At 44.1% G+C, this 22,303-nt stretch overlaps 1 protein-coding gene across 1 annotated transcript in view; it reads left to right on the top strand.

Moving 5' to 3' along the window:
* The first annotated feature begins 1,337 nt into the window (after nucleotides 1-1,337).
* LOC118231127 (non-muscle caldesmon-like) overlaps nucleotides 1,338-22,303 on the top strand; it is a 55,158-nt gene continuing 34,192 nt past the window's right edge. Inside the window, exons 1-2 of the mRNA XM_035424654.1 lie at nucleotides 1,338-1,588; nucleotides 20,242-20,303. The gene's annotated coding sequence lies outside the window, so the exon portion shown is untranslated. The remainder of the gene's footprint in view (nucleotides 1,589-20,241; nucleotides 20,304-22,303) is intronic.

Genomic DNA, 22,303 nt, shown 5'->3' with positions numbered 1-22,303 from the left:
CTTTTAGACATAAACCATGTGTACTATGAACAGGCATCATCAGATTGACAAGCAGTGATGTTTTACTTATACATTGGATTACTACTAAGTTCTCACATCAAAGTTATTCTTTCCACACTTTCTGTGAAATGGGGAAAGTAAAATGAGGAAACACAGACTCCCAACACTAGAAATTAAGCCAGAATCACGTCTCGAGGTATACTCCCTCTGAAATAATGTGTGGTTTACCATTCGGAGTGGCACACCCATTCATGTCTCATTTGTAAGAAAGCAAATGGGAACGTGTGGTGAAACAATAAAACACATACGTCACTTGAAATCTTTAACTCAAACTGTAATGTGATCATTCATTCCAAGGTAGCTATAGATGCAAATCCCAGTTGCGCAATGGTTTACAGAATGTGGTATTTGTTTTAAATACGGATGTCTCTTGGACATCGGTAGTCATTTAAAACGTCTTTAAATGTCCCGACGTGAAATTAGCAGATGTAATTCTGGTCTTCCATGGTCTTCTTGCGTACCGAAACCGAATGGCAGCAAATTATGACCCTGCATTGTTTTAGCTCATGTGATCTGAAACAATGTGGGGAAACATGGTTCTGCTTCATCATATTGTGCAATATGTCTCAGTAAAAGAAAAAACTACTTAAATCGCTGGAGGATATAGAGTAAAAACCTTTTCTTAGCTTGTGATCATAATTTACTCAGTGCATATGGGCATGTGCATTAACCAGCAATCGACCGATAGTTCTGTGTTCGTTGGTTGTTTGGATTGCATGTCCACTTATAGGCATACAGTTGGCCTCAAACAAACCATCAACGGCCGTAGACATCGGTAGTCTATTACAGTTAGTATAGAAAAAAGGGGACACAATATCCAAGAATGTGCCATAAAAATATGTCAAATAACCTCCATAATGTACTGCTGAATGTTCATATCAGCATCCATGTACATGTTTGCATTATATATACTTTTATTTGAAGGCTGAAATGGCATAATGTGTAATCCTGCACTTGTCTTTTGTGTGGAACCTCATCACAGCTGATCGTTGTTTTATCTGTCACGGAGAACAAAGAACAGCTAACTGTCAAACAGACCCCCGCCCCCCTCTTCGCCAAGATTAACATTTCATATGATTGTTCCTGACACAGGATTTTCTACCAGGGGCCCCGTGAAGGATAACCAAAAAAGGGCATGCTGCGAGTCGGTTTTGGCAGCCCTTACGAATTTTCTGAGCTTTTTTAGGCCTTGGTATTTTTATTTATTTATTTTGTGCGAACTGCGATGAACGGCTCGTGCTGCTGGCCAACATAATTATATGCAAGTTTCTCAGACCGAGCCGAACCCACTGAAGTCTTTGAGCAGCTATTGGCTAGTAATTAGGATACAGCGCGTACATTGCATGGCAGTGGCTGCCAATTGTAAACATAATAGATATGCGCGATGATTTTTTAAGGGAGGGGCTAAAACTTGCCAGTAGTTTTATTCAATAAGGATTTTGCAGTTGACTACTGCGTCTACTCTTGTGCGCTTCTGTGGCTGTTTTGAAATCCGCCAAAGACCAAACTTTACTCGCCAGCTGTGCAGGTACGTTCAAAATTTACATCCATTGTGCTATCAAGTTACATTTCCTTGCTCCAAGAGTGGCATATTCGTTTTTAATTGTACCTTTGAATGGCATAATAAGTACATATGCAGTGAAATCCTTTGCACAGTTACCTTCACCGTGGCTGGCTCTTACACGGTCTGTCTTTACTCCCTTAATGGAGTCTTAGACTCAGCATCTTAGACTAAACGTATTTGAGTCCACTTCTACAAACACGACATCCGGATATTTTACTCCTTAAATATCGACTGTTGAAGCAAGTCACGTAACATGATAGGCTACATGAAATTAAGCATCACAGTATATGTTAGTTAAGTATGCAACGTTTTTGGGGATTTTTGCTGCAAAAAGTTCTGTTAAATGACTCTATTGTTGACGGTGCAGCGTAGGTCAGATGCTATATGGGGAATTTCTGCTTTCATCGAATGTTATCGGCAATAGCAGGCGTTGCGCTTGCTTGGGTTGGAATGTTTGAGTTCCTGGATGCGTCGGCTTCAGATTGTTATCGAAGGACAGCGAGGAGAAAACTAAAAGGGCTTCTTAGACTTTTTTGAGTCTTCATTTTACTAGCACGGAATACCAGGGTTAATTAATAAGCACTGACGAGCCCGTTTCTATCTATCTGTTCATTTATTTGTCATGTGACGAATAGTATTAGGAGGAGCACTTTAGGTGGTGAAGTTACTACCTTGATTTTCTGTAGCCTGCTGTATGTACTGTACACTGTACGTCTGTGAGCGCTTGAAGAGGCATGGCAGTGTTAATACATTTACTCACGCAAGTTAAATAAATAAATAAATGAATAAATAAATAAGATACAATAAAAAACGAGCTGAAAGTTTTGTAGGACCTTCATTAGCCTTCTTTGCTAAACTTTTGGGATTTCTTTTTCAACGTGAAAAAAAGTATAATCTGGCAGATTTTTTCCACCAATGAACGTTGACAACGGGGCTGGGAAATATATTATGAACTATGAATATTTTATTGTGTTGTAAGAATTCAGATCCTGCTTTCATTTAGCACATAAAGACAATTGGGGCGTTTCATTTTAAACCCCAAAACACAGCAATAAATAAAATTTTCTTGAAAGAGTGCATGCCAGTCTATGGAGTTTCTGTTCTCGCAAACCATAATCTTTGTTGGCTGTGCTTTGTGGGTGGTGCCTTGTGGCCAGTGTTTCATGGGCAGTGCTGCATAGGCAGGGGTTCGAGAGCCTTCAGTTCATTCTGCAAATGACAGCCTTTCCATTTCATTTGGCAGGAAATTCTCCTGAAAAATCCTGAGTAATGAGTATTCACGCTCACTCGGGAGTCTCCTCTCTCTCAAGGAGCGTGGGGGGGGGGGGGTTGGGGTGGACCACTTCTGTTCTCAGTTACACAGGGCTGTGGACCAGGAGCCTGGCAACCGTCCAATCGGTGGCCTCTACCCCCTTCAGACCCAGCCAATAATTAAGCAGGAATGTTTAAGACAGCACTGTTGCAGTCGGAAGAATGCGGTGATGTAAAACTGTTCTGTGGACCGATGTGCTCAAATTAACATGCATGTTTGGCTTTTACTGGTTCAAGGTTGGTGGGGGGAAAAAAATGTTCTATAAATGGTTTTACTTAAGAACCCCACCCCCCCCCCCCACCCCCCCACCCCACACACACACGCAAGGCAATGCAGAATGCACAGAATGCTTCTTATTTAAAACCGCAAACATGGGAACAATATACGGTGACTTTTAGCCAGCATATGTAGCCTTGCATATTTTTCAGTGGAGCCAAACGGCAGAGAAACTCTCCCGTGAGCAGGAACTGTGTTTGATCAGATGGCAGTGCTGGGGGAGCTGGAATCTGGGGCGGACCTTATAAGGAACGGTTTGGACCCGGTGACTGATGACTGGAATAAGCTGAGGAATGCTGGGCTCGGCAGGCCCTGTCCTGGGGTGTGTTTCTGCGGCTTCTGTGCTGCGGAGATGTGGGGGGGGGTGTTGGATCTGGAGGTAATTCCGAGCAGTGATAACGCAGAATTGGCATTGGGAGCCAGGTCCCGGGGGCAGGATGTTAAGGGGCACTGCCCTCTGTTTCCGGAATTCGAGCCCCGACCACCCCCCCCCCCCTTTCCCCTGGTGCCAGGGCTGAAGCCGTAACCCTTGAAATGGGAGAAGGGTGGACCCGCTGGAGCACCCAGTTCACATTTTAGCAGCAGTGCCTTAATTTAATATTATACAATACGTGCAATCCATTTCATTTATGCATCTGTATTTATGGATTTTTTTCTTCTTCTTCTTTACCTTATTGCGGTCATTTGAGAATCTGTTTCAGCATTGTTGCTTCAGGTATTTATGAGTTTTCAGCCTTAGTCTGTTGGATAAAAATTAAAAATAAACATCCAAATGTCTGTGCCAATCTTTGGGTCTGTAGCAATAGCTCTTTGGCAGGACTGGATGGGTTCTGAGACGTCACTGAACCTCCATAAAGCCTAAAACAGTGGAGACCCCTTCCAAAATGATGAGGTTTCAGCTGGAAGGAATATTGAAAGAAAAATGTGTGCAAATTATTAGTTTGTTATATATATATTTGTTATTTTTATCCTTCATTCGGCAAAAAGGGCGAAAAACTAAAGTTACAAATAAATAAATAAATAAATAAATACATACATACAAATAAATACATCCTTTTTTTTGTTCTATGCTAGAATGTCGTATCACATACAGCCAGTGACCTGTATGCAAATTTTTGTTTGGTTTATGTTTTATGACCTCTTGTGCATTAGGGGCTTACTGGCTTTTAAACGCGAGATCTTTGGTTTTGAAGTGTCCCGTTAAGTTTGTGCGAGGGATGACAGCCCCAGAGTGAAACATCAAAGAGCGCTGGCACAGCCAGCGTGCTCTGTGTCATTTTTTCCCAGCTTTGAAATTGGGTTAGGATGTAATTTTGGTGAGCTTCATTCCATAGCTGCACACGGCGTTGTATAACATCGCCTGGGATCTGCATAGCTGGCGACGCTTGCGAAAAATGGCAATTTGAGAATTCCTCACTGGTGAAGTATGGAGAAAACCAAACCTTCTCATTTTGTTTATATAGGTCCCTGCAAATATGCAATAAGCAGTTTGCAGATGTTTTGTTAGTAATATGACTTTCTTGAAATTCCTCTCGTCGTTTTTCCTCTCTCCTTGAGGTTTTTTGTACGTCGAAGTCGTTCCTTTGTGCCCGGGGAAGGAGCCTGCGCTGTAACTTGAGTTTATGTTCTGTTTGTCATACACTGAGCAGGCGACCTCGGCAGTGGAAAAGCTCTGCGCTTCGGCAGTAACGCCAAGTCAGGGACGTGCTCCTTAGATGGTCTTCGGCCTGGAGGTTTGGAGTGAGCGAGCGACAGGCTGTTGATGAGCAATGAGGCTGTCTCCCAGGCGACGAGGAATGTCTTTTTTTCTCCTCTTCCAAAGTGGCTGCAATTAGAAGACAGGATGGACCCTTCTCCTCCTCCTCCTTGTCCTCCCCTTCCTCTTATGGAAATGCAATATATTGCAATATATGGAGTGCGTGTGTACCACTACCTAGAAAACAGTACGGTAAATCTGTTTCACAGCATCGTAATATGTTTGTAGTATCTTAAAGCGACAATAATTTATATATCTGCCTATAGCCTATATGGTTCACTGTTGCAATGTGTTGATATTTCAATATAGTTTGAAATACACAGTGTATTGCCATATCTATCAGTGGCTATATATATATATATATATATATATATATATATATATAGGCTATATACTGTATATTGTGAAATGCAGTATCTTGGCAACATATTTTACTTCAGTAAATTGCAGTATATTCAGGGATATTGTGGTAAACTGATACATTTCTGGCAGCCCCTTGCTCACAATATTACCGTTATCAGTACATGGACATGGGCAAGTCTGCCTCTTGTCCTCTTATTTCAAGAATTCAAGGAGCGGGAAGACCCCATTTCCTGAAATGAGTGTTTCTGCATTAGATAACTCTGCGATAGCCTAGTCATTCCGTTTCCCCCCGCACACAGCGTGCAATGCAACAGCCAATCAAACGGAGAGAAGAAAACCCTTTCTGACATTTTAATTTACTGGCATTCAGAAGATGCTCTTATGGAGAGTGGCTTACAACGTAAATACAAGTGCGAGTCCACTGTTGAAATTCAGGGTGAATAAATAACCACTCAGGCTGGAAGGGAACTGCTTAAGTAGACTTTAAATTAAGTGTAGGTGACACAGGACATGCACATGTACGATTAATCTTGGATGAAAGTATTATCATTATTGCTGCTCAAAGATGGAAAGGGGGCTGTGGTTGTTTAGCTTATTTCGAGAAAAATTTAGTGATGCAGTTCCCATTGTCATTCATAGAGTTCCCAGTAATGCTTTCAAAGAATGGCTATTCATAAGGGCAGTATACACAAGCACTACGTAGCACCTATATAACCCCTACATAGGTATTCATGAATTTTATTATCGGTAACCACAAATAGGCATATCAAGCAATCAAATGTTATGGTGTATGTCAGTTGCTATGTCATTGTAATGTCAGTAATTGCATCAGTGGTGAAATACACATTTGCCTCTTTGCAGTTGATATAAGCATTTATGAATGTTTGTGCAGTGCTTATGAAGGGTTATGAAAAGCAACTCAGATGAGGTTCCCTTTCCTTAGATTTGAAGTGCACCCAGAAAGTACTGGTTCCCTTGATTTGATTTATGTAGCCTATTAAAATCATTGAAGTGCATTAGAGAGTTTGAGGTAAAAGTGCATTGGAGTGTTTGAGGTCAGATTGCATAAGAGAGTTTGAGGTCAGATTGCATTAGAATGCTTGAGGTCAGAGTGCATTAGAATGTTCGAGGTCAGAGTGCATTAGAATGTTCAAGGTCAGAGTGCCTAAGAGTATTTGAGGTCAGAGTGCATTAGAGTGTTTGAAGGTCAAAGGTCATTAGAGTGTTTGAGGTCAGAATGCATTAGAATGTTTGAGGTCAGAGTGCATTAGAGTGTTTGAGGTCAGAGTGCATTAGAGTGTTTGAGGTCAGCGTGCATTAGAGTTAGTTAGCTTGGACCTTTAATTTTCCTTTTTTCTCTCTGCTCTGGCCTTCACAGGTGGCTGCAGTTGAAAGGACACACGTTTCTCCATTGAACACCATGATCTTTGAAGCTTCATATGCTGTTATAGCTGTACTCTTGCACTGGCTGTTATAATCAATTTGATTGATCGCTGTCCAAACATGTGCCTGGAGATTGTGTGTATTTTTGGGTCTGACTTTGCCAATTTTGGTAAGATCCAAGCTCTTTGATGAAAAAAAGCTCTGTTTTTAAAGGTCTGTTTGGCATTGAATTGTCTGTTCCAGAATATCCATGAACCATTGCACAACTTTGGCTGATAGCTGCCAAAGCGATAGCTGGCTGTTTTTAAGTCTCTTACCAACGAGTGTGAGATTTTAAATCCTCAAACCAAAAGGCCTATTTTTCCATACACATACAGACACTCACACACACACACACACACACTCACACAAACCCATACAAACTCATGAAAACACACACAAACACACACACACACACACACACACTCACACAAACTCATACAAACTCATGAAAACGCACACAAACACACACACACAAACACACTCACATACACACACACACACACACACACACACACACACACACACACCTGCACACACACATACACACACACACACACACACACCTGCACACACACATACACACACACACACACACACACACCCGCACGCACACAAAATGGCGATGCTGGCGGCCCGAGCGGTTTTCGCGAGTAAATAGCCGAGCGCGGCCTTCTCCCCTGGGCAGCTCTGTGATCTGATAAATCAGGCACAGGAAATGTCTCTCCGGCGGAGGGCTGCTCTGCGCCTTCCTGCAGTCTCTCCCCACCGGGACTGCGTGCCAGCGTCCCGACGGCCAGGAGGCTTCCTCACGTCCCGTAAGCGCGGGCGCTCCTTCGGGGGGCGGGCGCGCGCGGTGCTGCCGGTCCCGGGACGCCCAGGCCGGAGTTGGGCTGCTTCCATCCCCTCACCCTGACTTAGCTTTCTGAACACCTGCGGGAGCCAGTGACGGTTCATTCCTGCATCAGACCGCAGCAAAATGGCTTCGCTAAGGGAACATGTGCAGGGCTCCGGTTACAGCTCGTGATTTAAAAATGTCAGGTTAAGGGAATGATTGAGCCGGTTGAGTAAATGAGAAGAGAAGTTGACACAGAGTCCTTAAATGGACTGGAACATGCTGTCTACCTCTGGTTTAAGGCTTAAAACTGCACAACTGATCACCCTAAAACTATGCCAATTGAAGTGCACTGATTTGGATTGGAACTGTTAGTAAGAGGGATAGAAAAAAAAAACAGGTAACAGGGCAAATGTGATCTGTGAAAAACTTGACCTGAGTGTAGTGATAAAACAATTTTCACTTCCATGTACTGTGTTTCCATAGTATGCTAAGCTAAAGGTCATTCAATGGCCTGATAAGGTCTGCTGAAAGTTCAGATGGTTGGAAATTGGGGAAGTGTGTGGAAGTGTCTTTCTCCTCAGACAGAATGGTGTCTGAATTAGATGCTTTGGTTTTGGCGTTCAGCTATTCAGTTGTAAGCACAGGATGGAACATTGTTTGAGATCCTTCTTAAAGTTTGTGGTGGGACACTGCAATTTAGCTTCCCAAAGTCATCCCTATTTAATGCTTTACACAGCTCTTATTCATAAGCCACCTTTTAGCTTTTTTTTTGCTGAACTTGTCACACTTTGGTATGCTGACATTGTCTCTCTTAGGACAATGCTTTTCTTGCTATGGCACTACAGCATTTCAGTTCCAGATCTGAGAACTGGAGTTCATGTTGTAAGTCACTCTGGAATATATACCACTTATGCAATGTAATGAAATGTAATGTGGTGGAATGGTAGTAAATGTTAACAGAGTATATTTATTTCAGTCTGGTTTTATGCTGATGATCTGATGATAAATTCTATACTGCCTTTGTGGTGGAAATTTGAAGCTGATGTTGTCTGTTGCATCCCAACAGATGAAACATATAATGCGCTTTTCCCCAAGAACCACGGTATGCACATCATCTAAGAACAGGGGTTTAGCATTTAGTGAAAATGTACCCGTAACGTTTGGCAAGAGAAATACGACAAGCTGCAAGGCTGCGTCCATGCACGGATTCGCTTTCTTTCCATCTTCCCGGAAAGTTACGACAACCTTTCACCCAAGCAGCCAACCAATCACATGAGACTTCAGATCCTACATTAGCCCCATCAAAATTCTTTGAATTAGCATACTCCCCCTCCATTTGTCTGCCTTTTCACTCATCTGAAATGAGTACTGATTGACTAGGTAGGTGAGGTTTTCACAATACTGCTTTCACATTTTTGTGCTCTGTAAATCAAGTGAAGGACAGAGCCAGTGTCAATCCAGTAAGATCAGTGGAGAAGAAGAGAGGAATAGCTTGTGCTTAATCATCTGTTGTACGTGTTTTAGTAAAATGCACTCAAAATTGCCTTTGAAAACAAAAGTCTATATTATAGGCCGCCATGCTACTATTTTATACAGGTACCCAATGACCTTTTACCGATTTCTGAGCAGATCAGAAATAATACTGCTGAGTGCATGTTTTTGGCACAGTTCTCTGGCAGATCAAAAACATTATGGCAATTTCGAGGCCTTCTGCAGTTGCTCAGGCATGTCTTGCATATAATATTGGACTGAATCCAGTCTCTTATCCTACACATCCATGCACGGTAAAGGTTAACTCAGTTAAACCAGAGGGCCACAGCGTGCGCACAGTCATCAGCAATATGGCTGGTTATGATATAATGATATAAACTCTGCGAGGCATCATAGTAAATTATGATTCATGGTGATGGACACAGTAGATCCTGTCGAGTTAAAAGCGTGATCAGGAGACCTCATCTGAAGCAGGCAGCTTGCGTTTGTCATTATTGAGTTACCAGCTTCATTTGCTTTTTTATTATGTTTATAATTCACCTCGCCATGTGGTAACAAAGCAAGCAGAATAACAAAGCTGTCAGAAACACTGTTTTTGAAATTATTTATTTATTTTATTTGATTTATTTTTTCATGAGCTCACTTCGAGCAGACATTTGTTGGCACGGGTGGGGTTTCAGTAACTCATTAGCTGCTACGAACGTTTAGGCTGTGCATGTATGTGGAGCTGGTGGTAGTTGCCTAAAGGACCTCTTCATAGCCAAATATCAGAATCCCTGTCGCTCGTTAACGTAGTCTGTGTATGCTGTGTGTCATACAATGACGACGGGAGGGTATGTCTATATTGCTTTCCTGTCGGGGCTAATGACTCTTCCCATGGCATTAATGTGGACACACGTCACCAGAACCAGGCTGAGGTGCGAGAAGACCGTAGACAAGGGCTCCTCTGTTCCTCTGCCTCTGTTGGGAGGTGAGGCTCCATTAGTGGTGCATTATGGGCTTGTTTAATGAATATCCCTGTGAAACAATGGAGACAATGGCCATTTGTTAAGGGTGTCTACTGGGGGCAGGGCCATACGAGGATAAGGGGCATGTCTTATCCACTCTGGCCGTGCCACCTTTTATTTGACGGACATCTGGGTGCGGGTAGGGGGGAGGGGGGCTTGGGAGAGTGAGGTTTCGAGAATCCCGTAATGCCACTTGCTAAAAGTGCTGAAGTCACAGCAACTGTGAGGCAAACCTGCAGCAATCATTTAAACATTAATTCAGATCTGAAATACGAGAGTTCTGATTTGTGTCATTTAAATACCGTGGTAATCATTCAGTAAATATTTTTGGCTTGTTTCTGTCCATCTTTGCAGCATATGAGATATGTATTACGATTTTAAGAGAAGCTCCTTATTTATATGCCCCTTAGTGTACCAATAAAAACAAAGTTAATGTAAATATACACATTTCCCAATAGAGCACTTTGCACAAGCAACCACTGCATGTTTCTATGCCAAGATTTGTTCTAAGACAGTTCAAGAAGAAGATCAAAAACTGAACATGCTTCCAAGACTTTTGTGGAAAGGAGCAATGTGTTGGAAAGCACATTGTTCAGTCTCATAAGGCTCTCTCTCCCTTTCCATCTCTGAAATCTCTGGAAGCAAAGGCAATACTTACAGCCACAAAAAAAAAAATGAAATAAATGATGAAGTTTATGGAAAATCAAATATAGCGTAGAGCTAACGGGTTTTAAACAAGGGTGGCGTGTGTGTATGTGTACGCATATGCACAGAGATGAAGCCGCTATGTCCGTGCATGTGGAAGATTTACCACTTCAGCTGAATTCACCAGCCTTGCAGCCCTGGGTTCGCCGCTCTCGAGAAAAACCATCCGTCCGCCAAGCTAATAATAACAGGGAGCAGAAATATGCAGAAAAATGAGATCTCACGGCACTGAGAAGGACAGGGCTGAGGTGCAGAGGTACAGGAAGGGGACATAACTCACAGGCCCCAGAAAGCTGCGCGCTGGAATGCACGGTCTGCAGAAAAGAAAAAAAGAAAAAAGAAAAACTCCAGTAGCCTATGGATTGCACTTACATCCTCAAATATTTTCTGCTGGGCCAGATAGCTCAGCAGTCCTTGTGCGACGTGCAGAGATCTCATAAACCGTATGCAGACGAGAAGCACTGCGAGTATGACGCTTCGTTAATGAGAGCTTTAGTTATTAAAGTAGATAAGCTGGGGATGATGGCGAGGGCTCGGTTATTAGAGGAGACAAGCCGCGACCAGTTTCTAATTTGAATTCCGAAAACTTCTTCTTCGTGGCTGCTCTCCAAAATTGTCCCTCCCCCCCCTCAACCCCCCCGCCAGTGTCAGCGCAGATGCTCTCCCATGTTTATGAGGACATTTTTTCGGGGTCCCACCGCTCAGCACGGGGGGGCTCTCTCTCGCAGGACGGTGGCGCGCAGATGCTCGTGGGCGGGGGTGGGGTGGGGGAGGGATTGGTCTTATCGGCACCAGAAAGACGCGCTCGTCGAAGCTGAGGAATCCCAAATAATTATGCTTGGTCATCCCTGCCAAGCGATACTTTTGGGGCCGTGTGCCACGCATCCAGGCCGGGACCGCCGATGCAGACGCTGGCCTATCGACCCCTGGCGCCCGGGTCATGACCTTTAGTGATGTCACCGGAGCCTCAGCGCGTGTCCCGCGACGCCGTGTTATCTCGGCCGAGGAATGCAGGCACTTACAGGGCGAGCGATTTCGTCACTTAATACCCCCCCAAAATCCTTTAACGCGCCTTAAAACACATTCCTCGCCCTGATTTACTGCTTGTGTGTGTTTGTTAACGGCCAACGCGATGATGATCGATCTCCTGCGAAGGACCTCGAGGGTCAAACCGATGGCCAGATGATTTCCTCCTGCAGAAATTGTAACGTTGTAGTTCAGTTTATGGTGCTGCACTAACAGGTGCTGTGTTTAAGTGTAAAGGTGAGAACACTCAGCACTGGACCAGGCAATAAAGCTGATGATGAAGATGCATGATGATGATGATGATGATGATGATGATGGTGGTAATTCTGGTTATTTTCAGTAGTCTTGCAAGAGTAGTGGTATTGTAGTCATGAGCATATTGTTCTGGGACTTTAAACATTTACAAAATGTTTTCATTAAAACATTTTCAAATGAAATTGACCTTAATTTAGTAGTTGTATGCTGCGTACATTTAACTGCGATGAAGTCGAAATGGCCTCAACTCTATTCTTATCTTATCAGTGAATTCCAACGCTACTTTGCCAATGCGAAAAATTTTTTGGATGCAGTAGTATTATTCTGACTACTCAAAGCATGCTTAGTGTCATTAAACTGTTTATGCAGTAATATATCTGGTGCCTGTTGACTGAACACATCTGTTGTACATGAAAGCGGCAGACATATAATGGCATAATCGCTTCTTCTGCCCTGGATTAAACTTTTAAAATATCATTTTAAAAGTGCCCTGAGGAAACAGTCAGGCAGTCACTCTCTCTTCTTTGACTTCTTTCTCTCTATATTTATACATATACGCGTGTGTGTGCATGTTCGCAGTCTTGTAGACTTTAATGTTTTTAACTGCCTCGGTAGTGGAGTGCTATGTTACTGTACTAAGTACAGTTTGAAAGATTCCTTAAAAGGCCAGACAGGAAGTAATTTCTGTCCAATGCAGAACAGGCACATGCATCTCCTCAGTGTTTTTTTTTTCTTTTCTTTTTTGGTCTGCTAGGCAGTCAGCAGCAAACACTGCTATCTGTCCATCTGAGATACCAACAAATACATTTATGAGACATCAGGAACTTTTTAGTTTTTACAACAAAAACATTTTAAGTTCCAGAAAATGTGTTTCATGAAATGGATCAAGGATTATGTTTCTTTGTACCATGAAACCGTGGCATGTAAAGTGTTAAGAACATAATGCTCCATGGTGTATGATAAACGCTTGTGTAAAAGAGAACACTTAAACCCAATTTCTTGGAAGTTTTGGAAGAAATGGTCAATTACGATTGATTACAAGCTCATTTTTGTGGAAGGATTACGAGCTCGCCACACAAACGAAAGAATTTCTTTTTCTTTAAAACCGGTCTTCCATGACACATTTTTCTTTGTCTTGCTGAAACCGTCTGTTAATGCCAAGCTTTTCGTTTTATTGGACTATGAGCGTGCTCCTCAATGCGGGAAAGGCGCATTCAGAACTGAGACAGAGCCTGAAGTGGAACCTCCAAAGTTTTCCGTGAAGAAGCGTCAGACGCTTTACCATCAACCCGAGTTCCTCCTGTGGAGTCTGCAGCAGGACAGAAGCTTCTGGAAACAAGCTCCTTCTGTTATTAGAAAAATATGGCAGATGCCTTTCGGAAGGGGGGGGGGGGGGGGCAGAAAAGTACTGTAGAGAGGAGATTACTTCCCATTGAGGGAGTAGATCATCGAATTTGAAAGAGTGCAGGGGTGACTTGGGGTTAAAGAATGTGATTCTGATATTCACCATCTTTCCTGGCTTCAGAGTGACGAGACAAATTATAGATGGTTGGCACTGGAGCAGTGCCTTCACAGATACCAGACTGTGGGGCCCATCCATGCACTGGAGCAGTGCTTTCACAGATACCAGATCGTGGGGCCCATCCACGCACTGGAACACAACCTTAACAGATACTTGACCATGGGGCCCATCCACATACTGGAACAGACCCTTAGCAGATACCAGACAGGGGGGCCCATCCACACACTGGAACAAAGCCTTAGCATATACCAGAGAGGGGGGCCCATCCACACACTGGAGCATTGCATTGACAGCATGAACCACCCATGAGCCCAGTCAGTGTTTAGCAGAAGTTTCTACAGCTGCTTGAAAAACAGCGAATGTCCCAGTCTATCCCGTCAGCACTGGAGCCTGCTTTCTGACACGGGTTGACATCCAGAACAGTGTATTCTAGCTATAAATACGATCGGAGGACACAACAGTGAAGCTGCTTTTCTTGAACGGATTGAAGAGAAAGCAGTGTAGACACTCGGCAGACTGTTGGGCCCTGCTATAATGGGCCATGTCTTTCCTGCGGTTAGGTATTTTAATTCTCTCTTTGACAGGAACCCGTAATCAGAGGCAAAATTGACTGAGGGCAGATAGACAGGGCGGTTTTCTTGCCGTAGCATAAATCTACGGCTCCTCAGATAGACTTTGTTTCACCAGAAGGAATGTTTTGCGGTTCCTGGGTGTGCAGCAGGCACTCGTGAGTACAGCGCGTGGCCTGCATTTAATCAACGCGTGTACTTAACTTTCGATTAAATTCAAGCTTTCGGTTTTTTTTTTTTTTTTTTAAACCCAGCACGAACACAGTTTCATACCTCAATCTTTACAAACTGTGTGAAGGAGGGGGGGGAAAAAAAGACGGTCCTTTGAATGTAATTCTAAGTCACAGTGTAGGATGCCTATAGATTGATTCCAGGCCTACTCCGCCTTTGTGTTTATTGAAGTGAAAACATGGGCAGACGAGCCCTGGGCTAAACAGAAGAGAGTGTCAAAAGCAGTCATAAGCACATGGGGCCCATCCACAGGAGCTGACATGGAGGATCCTGTTTGCACACATTACACAATTAAAAATCTTTTTTTTTTTTCATTGATTTAGTGCGACATATCAATCAAATTTCTTATTTAAATGTGTTGATAAGAACAACAATGCATCAGTGCAACAGTGGCTGGAATCATCTGCTCAGATAGGGACAGTGATGTGGTAATGTTTGGCCAGAACATCTGCACATCATGCCCTGAAATATGTGGACTGTCCCCTCCGAGCGACAGTGATTTCAATCACGTCGGCCATTGCATGAAATTGCAGGCTTTCTTATCCAGAGCGACATTATTCCTAAAGGAAATCCAAAAACGAAACCAAATCTAACGAGCGGTTCGGTCCGATTTGAAAGATGAGCGGGGCATGTGCTGTCCTGACCGCGGTGGGAAGCCCATCCCACAGAACAGCACAGACCCTTTCCCTCAGCAGCGTGTGGAAGTCTTGAGAAACCGTGACATTGTGTGTCTTGTAAACTTTCAAGAGTTTGTTTTTTCTGACCATATTTGGTCACATGGAGAAAGGCCAGTAAGCAGTGACCATTTGATGTCCTGTACTAGCATACAAACCTCTTTTTTTTCCCCTTCTGTAAGAGCATCAATTCTGATACTTTCTGATAGGGAGTTTGTTTATTAACCCTTTAAGGCGTTAGATCATGCTAGATATGTGTTTAGAATGTCGTTGACTGAACATTCCAGTGCTGATGTAACAATCACTACTGGTAATTGAAAGCAGTGGAGTTCTGTAACAAAAAAAAACCCAAGAAAACTGCTCTTCAAAGGGTTAAAACTGTCTGAGGGGTTGAACTGACCCACCCCACCCTCCCCCTTTGGAAAAATAAGCTGAGCCTCATGTCACCCAAACATCTGGCAGCGTCCAGTTGTTCCCATGTCTGAAAGATGTATTTTTAATTGAGTGATTTGTAGTTCAGAATTTAATACCCTGAGTTGATGAAAATTAAACATTCAAAATAATATCTAAAATACTTGTCATTCTCACTGACGCGGTCATTAAATAGGCTGCAAAGAAAATACATCAAATTTGGAAGCTGTCCCTTTGGTATTTTGTGAATTTGTGAAAAAATATAAATAGCCTACAGTGGAGAGGGAATGTCAGGAAACCAGAAAAAAGTTATGTATGCATTTATTACGAGAACAAAGTAATGGAATATTTCGATTATAAAGTCATGATGTAAAATAGATATGGCTGAGTGATGTTTTTTGCTGAAAGCCAGGCAGTTTTACAATTAAGACAGAAATTTAGTGTCATGTAGAATTTGCATGATTGTGACAAATGTTCTGTAAAGATTGTCCTGGTGCACATCTGTCTAGAGGAATCCGGAACACACAAAAGAAATATCTGCAAGAAAAACTATTAACAAAAACACTGTATAATAATAATTCATCGATAGATGTTCGGGAAATGTACACAAGGAGAAAGCCCTGTGTGATGATCACGTTACATGATAAATATGTTTTAGAATATCATATTCTCCATGCACATTCAGTGCAATCCTTTTTTGCCCTTGTTCCTTATGTCAGCTGTATTTATTTCAGGATTCTGTTCCATCACGTTTTTTAATTCCCCGCCTGTGTAATTGCTGCTTGAGTATATCCTGTGTGTTCATAGTGATCCTGAGGTTTTGGCTCATTGAAAATGTAACTATGCTAGGAGCTTCTCACATATTAACATGAAACCACACTTGATCTTGCAGCTTTTTATTCTGAGCAAAATGCTCGTTCGTGTCTGGAAATATTGAAATGACTGTTGATTGCTTTTGGGTTTTTGTGTACTGTGAATGGCATTTTCAGACTTTTTAGAAACTGTTGACTGAGATTGTTTGAAAGGAAGGAAGACTACTCAATGACGTCCATTTTAAAAATGGTCTGTTTACCCATCTATCTAACCATCTACTGGCATCTGAGAGAGGGAGTGAGAGAGGGAGGGAGGGAGAGAGACAGAACGGACAATCCCCTTGTTTGTGCTTGGGAGTTTGCAGAGAGTGAGAGGGAGCCCCATACCTTCTCCAGTCCACCTCCTTATATAGCCAGCTTCTCCTGATGAAGTCTTTACCTGGGCCTCCGACAGGTGTGCGGGAATGTGAAATCAGAAATATGACACCAGCAGACCAGCGTCCCCCCCCCCCCCCCCCTTAACTGTAGAGGGATGCAACACCTCCATCACCAGCTGGGGACACCTGTCCACACAACATTTCTGCAAAGAAATACACTATTAAACTGGTACGCGCACCGCTAACAAAAAGTATGGATATGGATAACTTTTTCTTGCAGTTAAACACAGTATGATGTACCAAATACCTATGCATGCTCATTGTAATGTACCATAAGGGGTACATTAAAAACGGTGAGCTCATGGCTCAAAAGCCACTGCTTTCCAGAGGTATCCTTACCACAGCCACCCAGGAGATGGAGAGTTAATATAGGATGTGATTCACAAGACTAGTCTGGGAATGTGAACCAGTGTCTGGGAATGCAGGAGTCTCCGTTTTCATCCCAAAAAATGAGAGCTCACCAGTTTTGGGCTCCCCTGTCCTCTAAAAGGAAGCCTCCCCAAACCATTTGCGCTTGTCAGAACCCCGTGTCGTAGCCTCTTTCTGAACGTGAGTGATATTAGCGTAGCTGCAGGTCCCAGGTCCGATCAGTCTCCTGGGGGGGATTTAGCCCCATTAACAGTTAATCTGTGCACCATTATGCTATGTGTAACGTTTTCCAAAACTCGCCAAGTTCGCCGCCACGCTAAGTTATAACAAAGCGTTTCCCGGGAAACGGATTCGATCCGGAGCGCAGGTATCCTGTCCGAACACATTCGGGCCCCGGCAGCTGGTTTTGAAATCTGGACGCGGCTCCGTAGCTTTTTTGGCGAGGGAGAAACGTCGCGCCGCGGGCTCGGCTCGGCTCAGACGTCGGGCCTCATCCGTCGCCGTCGGAGAGTCAGATCGTTTATGAGACGCCGTCGTGCCGGTTTGTCATTCACATCCAAAGCAAACCAAAACTCATTAAAATATTAGTCATTTCCCTGTCCTATTATTGCGTACCTATAAACGTTGCATTGCGTATTTTTTTTTATCCAGTTTTCTATCCTCCTTTTGTCAGAACCTAAAGGCAAGCCTTTGTGCGCACAGAATAAAATCGCCAGTGTTATTTGCTGCTATTAGGGCCAAATGTTGAAAATTCCACTGTGTTAATTTTAGCCGCGGTTTCCTCGCAGTTGAATGAACTCCGGCGCGTTTTGCTGAGTGGGTTTGAAGTGATTTCTGAGCCGCTGATAACCGTTAACCTGCAGCTGGGGGAACCTTGCGGCGGCTGCTGATATATGGCGGCCAAGAGCGCGTCTGGAATTCCCTTTCTTTTTTTTTCCTTTAGGACTTCGGTGAATGTAAAGCATGCTCCTAATGCAGCGTTTTGATTGGACGGCCAGCTTCAGCCCTCGCCATAGTTACGGCAGCAGTGAACGCTAACGGGCGACGCCTCAGCCGGTTTGGCTGCTAGCCAGCGTAGGGATTTGGGACTGGGCCGTGATGTTTAGACCGGCAGGGACAAGAGACCGGAGGACTTCTTGAAGGAGCGAATCTCTCTCTGTCTCTCTCTCTCTTTCCCTCTCTCTCTCTCGTTTTCTGTGGATTCTTAAGCCATGGAAAGGGAGAAGTTGGGGAGAGGGCCCTGTGCCCAGGAAGTCAAATCAGTTGCAGATGTGAAAATTTGAATGTTTCTCCAATCTCCTTCATGTGGAAATGATTTGCTGACTTGATTTTACCTTGTGTAAGGAAGCCTGGCCGTAGCATGGGTGGGAAAAAACTCACAGTACAAACTCTAGCAGGCATTCAGAAAGAGGGAGAGAACTGAAAAGTGCGAAATAGAGTAAGGGATAGAGATAAATAAGACAGAGAGTGATAGAGTAAGTGAAAGAAGTGAATGAAATAAGAAGGGAAATGAAAGAGAAGGAGAAAGGAAGGAGAAATGCAAAGACAAAAGTATAGTACTGCAGGTATGTACACCTGTACTCAGATGGTCTAGAGAAGCACGGAACTGCCACAGCTAGCCAATGGCTTATTCGAAATCTATCTTCTGGTTTACTTCTTAATGGGTAAACCTGAATGCTTTCTCCTGCCTAGGCTACTCAAAAAGGGAAAAATATTAAATCTGTGTATGCTATCGGTTGTACAATAACATATTCAAACCATTTCATATGTTTAAAGTAAAGTTTGTTTTATTCAACTTAAGCGTGGCCATATTCAGATTTGCTACATTCCTTTGCTCCAAGCATCTCGAGTCCCCGTCTCCTCACCTTCATTTCCTTTACCGTACTTGTCTGTTATGCCCCCTACTGTTGCGGAGGCCACATTGCATTGGAAATGTTATTCCTTTACTGTGTGCAGTCTTTAGTACAGTATGAGGTGGGACAGAGAAGGCTTGGTGATGAGTTCTCTGACTGTATTGCATAAATTGGATTTTGTCACTTGCAATTGTAGTATACTGGTTCATGCAGGTAGTACATAAAAGGAGAAACAAAACAACTGTTCCAACAGTGCAGTGTTCCAGTGGTCATATACATATGTAATGGTAATAGTCTCATTTTCAAGTCTCTTCCAGGAGGAATACTGACCATAATAGCCGCACACGGTGACCCAACACCCCCGTTTCTTGAGTTTTGCTCTGTTTCTCTTCATTATTCACGAGCTGTGAATCGGAAGGCATCAGAGAAAAAGGCAAGCTGTCGACGAGGTTCAGTAATTATGGCTGTGTGCGCTCTGCGTCTCGTCTCAGACTCGGGTTTGGCCGGTTCGGCAGGAAGAGACGCTCCAACATTCTGCCAGGGCCCGTCGGGTCGAGCTGGCTTTGGCGGATTGCACGCGCCAACGCTGCGCCCCTCGGATCCAATCGCGCCGGGCCGCCGACAGGCTCGGCAGGCCTCTCGGTTTCTTCGACTCCGGGCCGAGGATTTATACCAGATCGACCCCCCCCCCCCCCCCTGGAGCCGGGCCAACCCAAATAGCCCTGTTCCAATAAAAGCAGCCATCACACATGCGCGCTGTTAGCCTTCACCCAGCTGCTAGCCTCCGCCAGCATCTTAGCGCACCCGCACCAGCATTTAAAAAAAAAAATTAAAAAAACGTTTTAACGCCTAGAAACACAACACAGCCTCTGTGATACGGCCAAAGCCGATTTTCTTTTTCTCAGCAGTAAAACGCAGCTGTTCGCTAATGAGAACCCAAGGCCCGTCGGCTAATTTGGGAGAAGGCGCGGACCGCGGTTCTAACCGCCACTCCGAGACCGACGCACGGCCGGCACCATGCCAACGAGATTACGGAGCCCACTGGCTCTTTCGGCAAATGGCGGGCGATGTCATTCCAGGGGGACGAGTTGATAGATGTCAGGATGGCTGCGCTGTTCTCCCTCTCTCTCTGTCATGATTTAGATTATGTCATTTCTAGGGTGGGTTTTTACTATTTTGTTTTCCTGTTTTTTTCTGGTCCATGCTACTGAAATGATGCTTTTTAATAAATGTTGAAGATCTTTTAACTCTTTTTCTCTCTCTCCTTCTCTCTCTCTCTCTCTCTCAGGTGCTGGAAAGCAGGCCGAGACAGGAGCTCAAGACTACAGACAGACCCCACATTCTCTCCAGGTAAGGCTACACCTGAGGTTGATCCACCTCTTACATAACCATAATCAGGGTATTCCATGTCACAGAACACTTGCGGAGTTTCACGGAATGGAGGATTACTGCGTGATATTGTGGCCAGGAGTCAGTCAGCATCTGTCCGTCACTCTGACTCATGTTTAAAAGCAAGTTTTTGTTTTCTTCACACATACAGTTCGGTGAGTTTCAGCGACCGACCAAAAAGGACTTGCTAAAAAATGAGGGGAAGCTAAGGACAAACCTTCATTGTCCGGTGGATTCTTTTTCTGTATTGGCTGTACATTTTTGGCAAAAAAAAAAAAAAAAAAATGAAAAGAAATCACTGTAAACCTGGGTGCAGGTGAGAAGTTCCTGTAGATTAAAATCTTTGATGATGATGATGATGATGATGATGATGACTATAATAGGATGAGGAATGTCTGGAAGGCAGCCCCAGGTGGCCTTGATGGGAAAGGGGTGCTAAAAGTGACAGCGTTCTTCCCGGGCTCATTCCCAGACTGAGGCCAAAGTGCACATAGCTGAAATACCTGCCGCACCTCTTAATGAGAGTCTGTGTGCGCAGTGAAGGATGCCAGTGTGTGTGTGTGTGTGTGTGTGTGTGAGAGAGAGTGTATGTGTGCCCGTGTGTGTGTGTGTGCGTGCGTGTGTGTGTGTTTGTATGTGTGTGTGTATAATCGAGGATGTCAGGGCGTGTGTGTGTGTGCACGTGTGTGTGTGTGTGTGCGTGCGTGTGTGTGTGTTTGTATGTGTGTGTGTATAATCGAGGATGTCAGGGTGTGTGTGTGTGTGTGCACGTGTGTGTGTGTGTGTGCGCGTGCGTGTGTGTGTGTTTGTATGTGTGTGTGTATAATCGAGGATGTCAGGGTGTGTGTGTGCGTGTGTGTGTGTGTCTCCCACCCCTCATTGCCATTCTCAGGGCAGCCCTTGTGGGGGCCCACCACTAAGGGGGATTGTTAGAATGCCTCTCGCACCTGGCTCCCCTGCACCTGGGGAGTCTAAGTTGTGACTCTACCATAACCTGCAGACACATGCACAGGTGGGCGTGTCAGCCCCCCCCCCTCTGGCAAAGCCCGCTGCTCCCCCCCCCCCCCCGCAGAGAAACGCAACCGCAAGACGTGCTTGATGAAGAAGGGAAGACTTTGAAGTGCAATCATATATCTGGCTCCATGTCCCTCCTTCTCAACCTCAGCCAATGTGTGCTGAGCGTTCTGGCACAAAGTATGGCAGCCTTGCATGGCCCAGGTGGGGGCCACACATTGGTGGGGGGGTTGATCTTCCTCCTCCTCTACAAAGCATTATTATTAATTCAGTTTCCCTGGCACCACCACTAGAATTTTTTTTTAGCTATGCTCACATTTTTTCCTTGACACAGCTATTAGCAAAACATGAATCTCTTGTCATATTGTACATATTCAAGCATGAAATGCTTGCACTCATTTACTTTCGCGTTTAGGTCATCTTCGGTCGTTGAAAGAAATGAAAGAGCAGTATTTATTGTGACTTATTGCGATAGTGTGATTCTAAATGTAGCACACCGTTCTTGATGTGTCATGCTGACTGGGGTATTAGCTGGGAGCCCTACTGCTTGGCCTACATAGCCTACGGCTAGCAGTGCATGTGCATCTCACAGAAATGGCAAACAGCATTGTGTGGAGGACACATTTTTTTGAACGTAGTTGATAGTTGTTAAATGCAGCGTTGTGGTAAGTCTCTAGCATTGTTTTCTCGCTACCCAAACTCATCTGTGGCTCAGCTGCTAGCATTTCTGTGAGTCGCATACGAGTGAGGGATGACTGGCTTCACAGTGAGCGAGAACGAGCTGTTGGGAACATCAAATGAATCTGCTGAGGTGTGAATCAGCTGTAAAGTTCCAAGAATCAGCTGTAAGTGTGTGAGTTGCACGTACACCCAAGAACACTTGCAAAACCCAAACACCATTGCTGGAAAAAAAATCCTAGGGGGAAAACTGTAGTTATTATTATTAT

Source organism: Anguilla anguilla, chromosome 7 (genome assembly GCF_013347855.1).
Source record: "Anguilla anguilla isolate fAngAng1 chromosome 7, fAngAng1.pri, whole genome shotgun sequence".
Taxonomy (NCBI): Eukaryota; Metazoa; Chordata; class Actinopteri; order Anguilliformes; family Anguillidae; genus Anguilla; species Anguilla anguilla.
This window is presented reverse-complemented; position numbering and strand designations above follow the sequence as displayed.